The sequence below is a fragment of the Biomphalaria glabrata genome, chromosome 13, assembly GCF_947242115.1.
Source record: "Biomphalaria glabrata chromosome 13, xgBioGlab47.1, whole genome shotgun sequence".
NCBI lineage: Eukaryota > Metazoa > Mollusca > Gastropoda > Planorbidae > Biomphalaria > Biomphalaria glabrata.
In genome coordinates this window covers 25,677,709-25,692,160 of record NC_074723.1, presented here as the reverse complement: position 1 = coordinate 25,692,160, position 14,452 = coordinate 25,677,709, and the positions used below count along the sequence as shown (strand labels likewise).

At 35.5% G+C, this 14,452-nt stretch overlaps 1 protein-coding gene across 2 annotated transcripts in view; it reads left to right on the top strand.

The window, feature by feature from the left end:
* LOC106067027 (SH3 domain-binding glutamic acid-rich-like protein 3) overlaps positions 1–14,452 on the top strand; it is a 53,700-nt gene that overhangs the window by 21,401 nt on the left and 17,847 nt on the right. Inside the window, exon 1 of one of the 2 annotated variants that reach the window (XR_008774538.1) lies at positions 11,362–11,852. The exons of the other annotated variant lie outside the window; for it this stretch is intronic. The gene's annotated coding sequence lies outside the window, so the exon portion shown is untranslated. Of the gene's footprint in view, positions 1–11,361; positions 11,853–14,452 lie in introns of those variants that run through there. 2 annotated transcript variants of the gene reach the window in all.

Below are 14,452 nucleotides of genomic sequence, written 5' to 3'. Positions count from 1 at the left end.
ACTGCCTTCCCCACTCTAGCCCTCTGAGGGGGGGGGGGCGGTCCTATTTTTATGGAGAAATCATAGTTTGTGAACAAAATTAGTTGAATATCTATATAATATAAACTACGCATTGATATGTGAACCCATTTGTATAATATGTCGCACCAAACACTAATCTCAAATTTTATAATTAGTAAATATAAAATGAAAAAGGGTTGTACCAGGTGAGAGGCTTTATTTGCAATGTATTAAGGGGCTATAAATTCATATTAGAATATTTTTCAAGTAACACATTATTGAAAAGGTTCTTTTTTATAGGATGAATAATGAGCTTTAAGTCAGAAAAATGCGTTTCTGCAGTGATGAATGCAAGAAAACGTTTTTGGCTTCGGATTACATAAACCTTTAGTCTGACTGTACCGTGACTTTGACTTCTTCTCGTACAGCAGCCCTTCAAGAAAAGAAAGCAAAGAATGATACAATCATAGCTGGCAATAGTACTTGTGTCTCTAGTCTAGCAACAACATTATCAGCGGATTTAGTCAAATAATAGAAAATAGGAAACAAAAGTTGGACGAGCATCAAAGGTTAACACTAACATATGCCTGTTTATTACAAATAAAACATTTTTATATATATTTCAGAAGACTGGTACATGTATGTTAGTAACTAATTTATGTGTCCTTCTGGTAAAAGTTTGTTCAAGTTATTTTCCCACACCCAATTTCGGATCAAGTTGAAATTGTGCACAATTATTTCGTGTACCTGACAAAACAAGAATCAATAAAAACAATAGCAATAACCAATTAGTTAATTAACTATTAGTAATTAATTATTTTGCTTGGAACTGAACAAGCAAAAGAAAGTGTACTTGACAGATGTAATGGAAATAGTTGAATTACTCCCCTTAAATAGGAGTTCGAAGTCGTACAAATTTGTTAAAAATGCTCTTAAATAAGACTAAGACTAAGACTGCTTTATTGATCTTTAGGAAATTTGTTGTGATTACAAGGACTCTTTTCTCATAGAAAGACAACACATTAGAAAAATACACATAAATACAACAGACACAACATAAAGAGTTCATTCAGCGATTACACACAGGTATCTTGGTGCATTTCATGTTCCGTCATCAATGAGAGGCGGTGATAGAGTCTGACCGAGTGAGGTACGAACGAGTTTTTGTACCGCTCCGTTCTTGTTTAGATTGACAGCAGTCGCCCACTTCGCGACGACCTGAAGTAGGCCTAGTTCTGATGGAGCGGGTGGCCGTTGTCTTCCAAGATTTTTCGATTTTTCTTAGGCACTTTTGTTCACGGTAACATTTACGCATTTCCTTCTTTCCCTTCCAGTCCAGACAAGTGAAAGAATTAAAGTGCATTGATATCCCTTTCTTTCTTCCCCTCTTGACATGTTCACAACTGGTCCAGATAAATGATGGGATCACAGCACGTGGAGAAAGATAAAAGCATGAAATTGCGCTAAACCAAAACAATTGGTACAAATATTTCTACTCGCACAGATTTATTATTGTTAGTGTAGATCTATTACAAATTTAATTTCTTGACTGATCCAAACTAATTGCTACAATTACACTTGTTATAGGTTTTTTTTTGTTTTGTTTTTCTTGTTAAAACACTCAATCCATGGAACTGCATTTTGACTATTGGAGTAACTAAAATATTTAGATGTTGTCTGGCACTTGATTTTTAATTTCTTCAGTTAATCCAATTTCTTCTCTTTCAGTTTTACCTTTTCACCCTGACGAATTTATTAATATTGGTTAATGAGGGTATTTTTTTGCTTAACTTAAATAGTGTTTGTCTACTGTTGGTTAATTAACTTTAGTCCCGAGCAGTGATAATTTAGTACGATTGAAACATGGAAGTCGGTCAGCATGTGTTGTGCGTGAGTATACGTGTGCTCGCATCTGTGTAAAAGGTAGGCATTGAATTTTCTAACGGTAGCTGACGGGTTCATCAGCAGGTTGGAAATACACGCCTTTTACTGTAAACCTTTGCAAAACAAATGCTAACTTGCAGGACGTTTGCAAAGCTTTCCTTAATAGTGGCATCATGAAGAATACAGTGGTTTTTGTTTTATTACATTTATACAAAACGTTATAAATCTTATATATATATATATAAGAGAGAAAGTAAGGCGTATGTATGTATGTATGTCCCCACATAGAAATGAAAACCGTTTCACCAATCTTGATAAAACTTGGCAGAAATGTTCCTTGGGTACCAACTTAGACCGTAGTGTATGTATTGTAGCCCAAAAATAAACTTAAGACCCTCAAAAAAAAAAAGTTGACCAGCTCTATGAAAGCATTATAACTTCATCGATCTAGGCCAGGGGTGGGCAAATTACGGACGGCGGGCCACATGCAGGCCACCAAGAGTGTTTTATGCGGCACGCGGACACCTACAGATATAAGGTGTGCCCACAGTATATACATGTAAAAATGCAAATATATTAAAAAATAATTCTAAATATCTGTATAAATTATTGAAACTGTCGCATTCTAAAAAGTTTGAAGTAGACGAAGCTTAAGCTAATTGACTATACTTCAATACACTCAGACTTTACTCAGTCTAATACACAATCTCAGGCCAGTATTTATTCAATGCTATGAAGAACTGTGTTGAGTGTTGGGTATGCTTGGAACAAGATGGCAAATGTAACAACTGATGGCTCTCGATCTTTGACTAAGAAAAACAGTTTGTTTGTTGTTGTTTTTAAAGAATATCCCAACCATAAACTCTAAACAGGAAAGTTTGCACAAAGCTGCATAAAATATCATATTATTGTATTGTACAAAGTTGTGATCACATCAGTTCCAACAAGTACCTGAAGATTTAGAAACAAAATAATCCGATGTATCCATTGGCTCATCATGGGCAAGGCAATGAGAAGAATATAAAATCTCAAGGAAGAAATCTTTATGTTCCTTGAAGGACATTGACTGTGATTTTATTTCTAATGAAGAGTGGAATACAGATTTCATGTTTTACGTGGCAGCTATAGCAATGAGTTGTTTGCATGCATTTGCTATGTAAGTGCATGTTAAATCTTTTCAAACAAGGCCTTCGAATTTCTCCGGCAAGTAAAAGAAAAAAGATTTTGTCATTTTCTTTTGTTGAAAGGGCTTAGGGGAAACTATTTCTAGTGAAATGGTTAAAAGTATAAAACTTATCTTAGATTCCTTAATTATAAAATTTTTAAAAGCAAAACCAGTTTTCAATACCATCAGCTCATCATTTAGCGCAGATACTGATTCAGTTCCAAAGAACATTATTCCATGCAAATTATGACCTGAAAGAGAAGTACCAGTCAGTTCTTCCACGGGAGCTTAATGGGTGCCAGAAGCATACATTTTTGAACAAACATGTATTTTTTTGAGGAGACTAAACAAGTGTAATCAAAGGTTGATGTTGACAACTAGTACCACAGTTCCGGAACATTGCGAACGAGTGTAAACAATTAAATACTTCACATTAAGTACAACTGTCCATTTCGGGCTAGAGGTTGTGTTGTAAAAAGACAATAGCAATTTTTTTTAAATCGTAAAATTGGTTTCAGAAATTGCTATCTCTTGTTGTAATTCCTCAATTAGGAGTGTGAAAAAAAAAGAATGTATAAAACAGTATAAATATGAATTAAAATTATACGCAGTTAGCCAACGTATTTTTTAAGATGTAAGTCCATACATGCATACATATTTACAGTGCTTTTTCGGCGTAACGGCACCTTTTTCAATGTGGAGAAAAATTATTACTTTTCTTGTATTTTAACGTTCATTATTATTTTTTTAGTAGTTAAAAGTTAGGCAATCCATCACTGAGTACTGACACCATTTGTTTACAAAAAAAGCACTGTTTATATATATATATATATATATATATATATATATATATATATATATATATATATATATATATATATATATATATATATATATATATATATACATACATATATCCCCATCTCAAGATTAAACCAAAACTAGTGACTCATCTGGGCGCATCCATTGCCTTTTCGAGTCGAGACAAAAGGAGCCATATATATATGCGGCCCCCAATTCCCCAAATTTTCTTAATGCGGCCCTCTATACAAAAAATGTTGCTCACCCCTGATCTAGGCCATGTTTCCATGAGAAAAGATAGAAAGGATCTAGATCTAATATTAAGAACTACACATTGCGCAGATAGTTTTTTAATTTGACACATGAAAATACAAAGTATAGTCCATTGATTTCATTATTTAATTAAATTAACCTTCAAATTTGTGTTTCAAAAGCATTTTTTACATAAATTCGTTCCTTATATCTGCGAATTTAGAATTCCTGATGAGCATTCTTTTATTAGACAATACCGTAATGTTACACATCTTTCTATTCCTAAGTCTAAAACTCTAATTCAACTCTAAGAAGTTATAACTTCTCTTCGCAAAGATAGTTTTATACTTTAACACATGAACATACTAATTATAGTCATTCATTTTTTAATTTAATCAAATTAACATTCAAATTTGTTTTTCTAAAGCCTTTTTCATGCATTCGTTCGCTAAAGCTGCGAAGCCGTGTTAAGATATATTCTAATAGTTTCATTCATTCGCGTACATCTAATTAAAAAGGTCACGCATGCGCACGCGCAAAATGAGCTCGATACAAGCCAATATTTAACTCTAGATTACTCTAGATCTATGTCTAACTCAAGATCTAATTTATTCTTTAACACATGAATATACAAAATTAAGTCTATTCATTTCAAATTTAAATCAAATATATGTAGGCCTACAATCAAATGTTTTATTTGAAAAAATGGACTTAGGTCGATTAGCTAATTTGATAGCTCCATTCATACTATTTTTTACATTCACGCATTCCGCATTCGCTTTCCTTATAACATTATTATTTCGTTTAATTGTTTACAAACCACTCTCATTGACTCATCGACAGTGATACGCAAACAAAAAACACACGGGCAACGGGTAATATATGTCTAGTATACTATAAAGCAGAAAGTAAGGCGTATGTATGTATGTATGGGTGTATGTCCCGCATAGAAATCAAAATCTTTTGACCAATATTGATAAAACTTGACATAAATGTTCCTTTGGTACTAACAGGAACCGTAACGTATGTATATTAGCCCTAAAACAAACTTAAGACCCTCGAAAAAAAAAGTTTCCCAACTCTATGAAACTATTACTATTTCTTGGTTCTAGGCCACGTTTACATGAGACAAGATCGAAAGGATCTAGATCTAATTTTAAGAACTACAATTTACACGATAGTTTTTTACTTTGACACATTAAAATACAAAATATAATCTATTGATTTCATTATTTAATAAAATTAATTTTCAAATTTGTGTTTCAAAAGTATTTGTACACAAATTTGTTCCTTATTTCTGTGAATTTAAAATTCCTGACGTACATTCTTTCATTAGACAAGACCAAAATGTTAAACATCTAATTCAACTCTAAGATGATAGAACTTCTCTTCGTAAAGATGTTTTATACTTTAACACATGAACATACTAATTATAGTCCCTTCATTTTATATTTTAATCAAATTAACATTCGTGTTTGTTTTTCCAAAAGCATTTTTCATACATTCGTTCGCTATAGCTGCGAAGCCGTGTTGACGTACATTTTAATAGTTCCATACATGAATCGCGTACATCTAGCAAGAAAGATCACACATGCGCAGATTGAAGGCTCCACGCACGTGCAGAACGAAATCTTTCCAAGCTAATATTCAACTCTAGATCTATATTTAACTCTAGATCTAATTCAAAGATGATAGATCTACTTTATAGCCTACTTTAACACATGAACATACAAAATAAAGTCCATTTCATATTTTAATCAAATATATGTAAGTCTACAAGTAAAAAAAATTATTTAAAAAAAATGGATTTAGGTTGATTAGCTATTTTGACAGCTCTATTCATACTATTTTTACATTCACTTATTCGCTTTACTTAGAACATTATTATTTCGTGATAATATTGATAAAACAACGAAAAAAAAACTGTCACGTTATAGCCATTGTGTATTACGTAATTTGTATAGAAGAGACAGAGAATCACGTGGCTATATGTTGTTTGTTTACGATTGGTGAATGAGGTCCATTATAGACATCCTTGTCATCGAGGGAAGAGGGCAGACGAAAAGTTATTCTTTTTAGCGGCCCCCGAAAGGGGAAAAGACGCTATTAGTTTTGTGTGAAATGTCTGTCCGTCCGTCCCGTTTAGATCTCGTAAACTAGAAAAGATATTGAAAATCCGACATCACAATATTTTAGACCATTCAAAGTTCTGATGCAACGGCTACTTTTTTTTTCTTCTGAAAGCGAAAAATCTAATTTTTAAAATCAGTTATGCAAGCAGTTTTTTTAAAGAGAAAAAGCTAATTAGTATGCATTATAAGTTAGACCTAATTTAAAACGAATAGTAATCTTGTAAACGTCATTTTTGTAAACTTTTTTCTTTGTTAATTGCGGAATTTTATTTTGAGGATTTGATTAAGAGATTGAGCCTTTTCAAAACAATTAGATCAATTATAAGACATCAGTATCAGTTAAGCCGGAGTAGGCGCGGTGACTGAGCTAAGATTATAGTGACGTCTTAAATAGTATTATTCGAGGGACATTCTAGGTATATATAGCACACGGACGTCTGTAATGGGCGCGACCTTTTTAAGATCATCTTATCTTCGTGCTTAAGACGTCACTATAATGAAGCCCAATAGTCAGAAGAAATTCGACCAATCTCAGGTAAGAACATCCAGACAAGCCCCGACGCTAAAAGAGTTTTCTTGCATTCTTCACTAAAGAAACGCTTTCTCCTGACCTAAAGCTCATTATTCATCTTATTAAAAAAGGACCTTTTGAATAATGTTGTACTTAAAATATTCTAATATGAATTTATAGGCCCTTAATAAATTGCAAATAAAACCGATTTGTTCTTGAAGGGATAAGATACCCTACATATTTAGATTCAGGCTTTGAGGATCGCCGCCGAAAAAATTTTCGATAAATAAAATTTAACAAAATTCAAGTATAAATTGTGAGTTATCAAATTTATTTAACTAGAAAAATATCAGATTGAGTAAAGGTTGGAAAAAGGCGACTAGGAAAGAATTATTTGGGTTTAGAACTGAAAAAATTTCGTTTGAATTCTAACTTTTCCAAAACAAAGTCTTTCTTAAAATAATTATGATAAATTCATGTCAAATTACCTAAACTCTGTCTGGAAAGGGGAGGGGTGGTAGAATGAAAACGATTAATCCTGGCTTCTTTTTATAATTTCTGATAATGATTACATTTTGGCATTAAAGAATAGGGGTGGGGCGCTCGATATAAGAATTTAATTTATAGCATATATAAATTATATTAGTGACAGATTTTTTTTCATATAGTAATTTCTTAACTATAATAGGAGCTTCCCCAGCGCGGGGCCAAGCCCCGCCGCCAAGCACTATTTCTGATATTGAAAGCCAACAAAATGCATATTCTGATCTATCTACAGTGCATTTTCCTGCTATTAACAAGTTTTATTTCAAAAACCTAATGTGCTATTCTTACTCACTTAGACCCTCCCGCGCCGTTCGGCGCATTTGCTGTTAAGCTGTTTCCATAAAATTGTAGATTCCCCGCCATTACTAGCAAGGGGGTCTGGGGGAGCGCTAGGAGCTCCTCCAGCGCGGGGCAAAGCCCCGCCGCCAAGCGCTATTTCTGGTATTGAAAGCCAACAAAATGCATATTCTGAGGTATCTACACTGCATTTTCCTGCTATTAAAAAGTTTTATTTCAAAAGCATAATGTGCTATTCTTACTGACTTAGACCCTACCGCGCCGTTCGGAGCATTTGACGTCAAGCTGTTTCCATAAAAATCTGTCACTGGTAATGTCTGAAGCCTCTTCCCACCTGACATGAGGACCTCCATGAATGAGTGGCGTCAAGTTGTACTAGGATATCATTGCAACTCTTCTTATGCGTAATTCATTTTGTCGGAGAACATGTCCCGCAAACCTCATGCGTCGCTCTCTCACAATCTTACTAAGGGGTCAACTCCCAATTTGGCATAGGATTTCCTTGATTTAGACTTGATCTCTATAACTGACTCCTAAAATCTGTCTTAGCCATCTTTGTTGAGCCATATTTAGTGTTTTTCAATTTCGGCAGATGACTATTCACTGCAGTTTATTAATAGAGCCCTGCCACTGGTAAAAATGTGTAACCTCTCTTGAATACGCTCTTGGAATTAAGTGACTGTAGTTTGCTTTAGAGTTTATATCGAAAAGAGAAGTTTTATCGTCAAAATCATCTGTTGGGGGTTTTCCACCTCAAAATGCTCTGTAGGGGGATCTCAAACTCGAAACCATCTGGAGGGGTTTTAAACTTTAAAAAAAGGACATCTGTAGAAGAGGGGTTTAAACTCAAAATCCCCGATTGGATTGGCTACGCTCAAATAATTTTAGTGTGTAATTTGCTTTTTTTTTATATTGAAGAGGTATTTTTAGCATCTAACCCCTCTGAACGGGGGCTTAAACTCAAAACCCCTTTTGGCAACGCTCATAGCTTTTTGAGTGCGTAATTTGCTTTTTTTCTTACACTGAAGATGTATTTTTTATCTTCAAACCCCCCTGGCGGGGGGTTTAAACTCAAAACCCCTTTGGCTACGCTAATAGATTTTAGAGTGAGTAATTTGCTTTTATTTATATTGAAGAGGTACTTTTTAGCTTCAAACTCCACTGGAGGGGAGTTTAAACTCAAACACCTTTGACTACACTCATAACATTTTGACTCTTTGAGTGTATAATTTGCTTTGTTTTTATTATTAAAGAGGTATTTTTTACCTTCAAACCCCGCTGAAGTGGGGTTTAAACTCAAAACTGAGTCAAAACCCATTTAGCTACGCTCATAAGATTTGGAGTGCGTAATTAGCTTTTTTTTTATATTGAAGAGGGGGTTTATCGTAAATTTTAGAGGGGATTTTAAAATTAAAATCTTCCTTAACTGTGCTCTTAGAATTAGGGGATTATCGTTTGCATTTTTTTTTGTTTTCTTTTATAGTAGAGGGGGAGTTAACTGCAAAAACCCCAGGTAGAGGGTTTAAAACTCAAAACCCCTGGTAGGGGTTTTTAAACTCGAACCCCTCTGGTAGGGGTTTTAAACTCGAACCCCCCTGTTAGGGGTTTTTAAACTCGAACCCCCCTGGTAGGGGGTTTTAAACTCAAAACCCCTTTGGTTGTGCTGGGGCAAGTGATGGTTTAGTATTAAAATCTCAACTAAAATAAACAAAATCAAAGCAAAAAATCAGTCACTAAATTCCGACCACCTTTTAGATCACCAAAAAAGACTGCCTTTGGCATACGTTCGTCTCATACGTGCCATGCCCAGCGTAGTTGTCGGACCAAAAGAAGTCCCTCTGAAGTGAGTCTATACTGTCCATACCAGCGTTCGCAAGGAAATCGCTGTTTGTAGTGCGGTCTTGCCACCGTATGTTCATGATGGAGCGCAAGCATCTTTGGTGGAAGCGCTCAAGAAGTCTTAGATGTTTCCTGTATATTGTCCATGTCTCAGAGCCTTACAGAAGGGTTGAGAGAACCACCGCCTGGTAGACACTAATTTTGTAGGCAGGCGGAGCGATCTGTTCCGCCAAACTCTCGCCTGAAGGCGCCCGAAAGGGCTACTGGCCCTGGCCAGACGGTTATCAACTTCCGTTGAAAGTGAAAATGTTTTTAACATTGAGTACATATATATCATGGATGTAGCCGGGGGGTGGTGGAGGTTCTCCGAGAAATGAATTACGCATACCAAGAGTTGCGGAAAGCGGAAACAGGGACATTCTAGTATAGCTTGGAGCCACACTTTCATTGAGGATCTCAGAGCAGTGGACACCAGGTGGGAAGAGGCTTTAGACGTTGCAAGTGACACATTTTTTGTGGAGACAGCTAGCCGCCCAATGTTCCGAACGGCGCGGGAGGATCTAAGTCCTAAGTAAGTAAGAATAGCAGATTAGGTTTTTGAACAAAAAAAATTTTATGCAGGATACGTTTTTTTTAAATACCGGAAATGGTGCTCTCAGCGCTCCCCCAGACCCCTTGCTAGCAAAGGCGGAGTGTCTACAATTTTCCCACTAACTTCAGGAAGAAGTGAGTTCTTCCAGCCCCGCCGCCAAGCACTATTTCCGGTATTGAAAGCCAACAAAATGCATGTTCTGAGGTATCTACAGTGCATTATCATGCTATTAAAAAAGTTTTATTTCAAAAACCTTATATGCTATTCTTACTTATCTAGATCCTTCCGCGCCGTTCGGCGCCTTAAGCGGCAAGCTGCTTCCACAAAAATCTGTCACTGGCAATGTCTGAAGCGTCTTCCCACCTGCTCTGAGGACCTCCATGAAAGTGTGGTGCCAAGTTGTCCCTGTTTGCTCTTTCCTCCTAAAGGCCTCCATGTCATCGCAACTCTTATTATGCGTAATTCGTTTTGTCGGAGAACATGTTTCGCAACCTGATAATAAGGCTTTTCTTTGGTGCATTAAGTTCGAAGAATAATGAGGAGTACAGTATTTTACGTGGCTACGCTGTCCCAGCTGCGACCTACATATTTTGCCATACCCAGCGATGACATTATGCGGCTGTGGTCGATTTAGGTTCTTATTTTGCTGTCTACGCCTACCAATCGGCAGTAAAAAAATTTTTTTGGTCTCAAAAAGTATTACGCGACGACTTTTGTAAGAAACCTCCAGCTATCTCGTTCGGAAGCCGCCTGCTGCCAGTTACTCTTTTCTATGCCAGGTCAAACAAATCAATTAGCTTGAAGACAAAGATCCACCTCTTCTTTACTATTGTTGTTCAATTGGCTAAATGTGGCTCAGCAAAGATGGCTGGAAGAATCCGAGATCGTATCACCAGCAAGGCGATTCTGTCAATCCTTTGTCGAACGTGTGAAGAGGTGACCGAACATCGTATGAGTGTGATTCTTAAGACAATTTCCCCAAAGTGGCACCTTCTTCGAAGACCTAAACATTGTGGGTACCGGATGAGAAGAAGCTATAGACGTCGCTGGTGACCGAGTTCTGTGGAGAGATCTTGCCACCTTGTGAGAGGAACGCTGAGGGAGTATCTATCTTCTAAATAAGATACTGTGGTATACTTGTCATTAGAGAAGGTACGATTTTCTCATTACTATCTAAGCCTATTGAAAAATCATCAATTTGACCTATTAACCATGGTATGGAGTAAGAACATCGTGTTTTTTTAAGTGGCTTACTATATTGCCACGTATTATGTGCTGGATCAGATTTATCTTCTTTTTAAAAAGAGAAGTGACAATAGCTTCTTTCCAGTCCCTCCTTGATTTAGTGAGTTCCAAAAAGTAGGCCTGCTTTGTAGACTAGAGTTTGCTGGTTGCTTAATTTTTCATGTTACCTAGCTTGAATGCCACAAGACACTAGGTATTCTGTTACTTCTGTATTGTTATGGTTAGGAAAGATGCAGTGTACGACTGACATTTTCATAAGGATGCCAGATATTAAGATGTACACATGGAAAAATCAACAGTTTTTTCTGCTGCCTAAAGCCGAACTGATACGATTGGACGTATCACTTGACGCTTTAAATACTATTTGAAGAATGTTTACAGTACTGGTGTGCGCTGGATGAGCATCGTGTGCTGATGTGTGAGCAATCCAAGCTTACACGAAATATTGTTTGTAATGAAAAGGTAGAGAAAGAAAAAAAGAGAAACAACACATTGATACTTATTTTTAATTCCAAATTTGATCAATTGCACTTTATTTTCGCCATGACCATAATAGTTTATATAACTTCTGTTACATTTAAAAAAGAGGTAAGTGTTTTTTTCTCCTCATACTATTTTCATTCATTTAGTGCATTTTAAGTCCAGCTTATTCAGGGAATCTTAGGCTGCTGTGTATGATGAACACAGTGTGTGTTTTTTCTTTCTTACCTTACTTTTTGTGAAGCTTTGTACAGTTAGTTATAGTGAAAATAAACCTTATAACTAAATGAGCTGCATTTGAAGAAAAATAATGTTTGCTCAATAGCAGATCTTATATGTATGAAAAGTAAAATATCTTACATGCCGTAAAAGTAAAAAATCTTACATGGTAATAGAAGTAAAAGGTTTTACATGTTACAATGTTAAATATTTTACAAGTATACAAAATAAAAATATCTTAAGGTAATCAAATGTATAATATCTGACAGGTAATCAAATGTAAAATATCTGACAGGTAATCAAATGTAAAATATCTGAAATGCAATCAACTGTAAAATATCTGACAGGTAATCAAATGTAAGATATCTGACAGGTAATCAAATGTAAAATATTTGACATGTATACAGAGTAAATGATATTACAATGGCACGTATGTTTTAGATCTTATATTGGTTTTGTATTAGGTTCAGCTCATGTAAGCTTAGTAGTAAGTCTTACAGATATATATATATATACTAAATAACCTCCAGTGATTGTTACTATTAATAGTGAATAGTTGTAAAAATGGTGTATTTTTATGATAAAAATGCTTACTTAATTGATTTTAAAAATTACAATTTTCGCTTTCGGAAAAGAAAAATGTAGTCATTACATCAGAACTTTGAAAGGTCTACAATATCATAATGTCGGATTTTCAATATCTTTTCTAGTTTACGAGATTTAAACGTGACGGACGGACAGACACCAGACAGACTACACAAACCTAATAGCGTCTATTCCCCTTTCGGGAGCCGCTACTTTAAAAAAAAACAACAAAGCTTATACGAATTGTAGTTGTATCAATTAGTTTGGATCAGTCATGTAATTAAGTTTGTAATAGATCTAGACCAACAATAATATGCCCTATATCTGCAATTAGAAATATTTGAACCAATTGTTTTAGCGTTAACTTTTAACTTCCTCGCTACACTATGATCCTGTCATTTATCTGAATCAGTTGGGATAATGGGGGGAGGAAGGAGAAAGAAAAAGAAACGACCTGAATTCGAACTCATGACTCAAGCCTCCTAAAACCGACATTCTAACCACTCTGCTAGTGAGTTGTGTATGAAAGTTGAAGATTGTATACTTATCTGTGTTTTTTTCAAACTTACTCTGAAGCGTGACCTATAAAGGAGAAAAATTTAGCTTATACCACCCCCAGTCAAGTACCATTTCTTTTCCTTGTTCGAGCCACCAAACAAAATAATTAAATACCAATAGTTAAGTAACTAATTGTTGTTGTTTTATTTTTTTATTCTTTTGTTGTCAGCTAAAAGATATAATTTAGCAAAATTGTTTTTTTTTATTCTTGTGTTGTCAGCTAAAAGAAATAATTTAGCGAAATTTCAGCTTGTAAAAAAACAACAAACATTTTATAGCCTACTATTTTTTTCTCTGATCTTTCGGCTAACGAGTTTGGCGACCACTGACCTAGCCGTTCACTGATTTATGGTTTAATAAAAATAACAAACAAACGATAATTTTAACTGAGACCTCTTTTGGGAAAAGTTGAGTGGAGGGTGACTCCACTGGCTAACTTCAAAGTGTGACACTGACCATATTAATTTCCCAAACCTATTAATATTATAGTCACTCACTAACAGATATTTCTATACCTATTAAACAAACTCATAAGCCCCGATGGGTACGTGTTGTAGACGGTCGTTGACTTGTAGCACCATAGTCCACTTTATGGATTCGCTGTTCAATGCAAGTAAAAACAAGGTTACAAAGACAGTTTGTGTGGAAACACAAACTCAACATCGGCCCCCGAAGTGGTACACCCAGGCAGGCTTCAATATTTTCAGAAAGAACATCCGAATGAAATTATATCAAAGACAAATGAGAGATAAGAATGGAGAAAGAAGGTTGACAGATCTTGTGTAGTGCCCCAACGGTCCAGCAGATCAAAGGATAGGTACAAGTGAATGCAAAGTTAGATGTGAACCTGGCCTTATTAGTTCCGCTTTCAGACCTTGTGATCTATAGGGCAGATGATGTAAAGCTCATCTATTTTTGTGGCCTACGGTTAACGAGGGTGTCATGTAGCCAGCACAACGGCCAAATGCCTTTACTTTTCCCCAACTGATGTCAGGTACCCATTAGAGCTGGGTGGACTCAGAGGCGCACAAGGATTCCGAAGTTGAAAATCCCAATCTTCACCAGGATTCGAACTCGGGACCCCGGGTCGGAAGCTAAGCGCTTTACCGCTCAGCTACCGCGCCTTCCCTGGCCTAACTGAAGTGTTATAATTGATGTAATTGTTTTGTAAAGGCTCAATCTCTTATTCGAATCGTCAAAAAAAAAAATAAAAAATTGACAACTTTACTTTATATCAAGATATAAATTATGAAATTCAGTTTACATAATTACTATTCGTTTTACATTAGGTCTAGCTTATAATGCATACTAAATAGCTTTTTCTCTTAAAAAAAACTGATTGCATA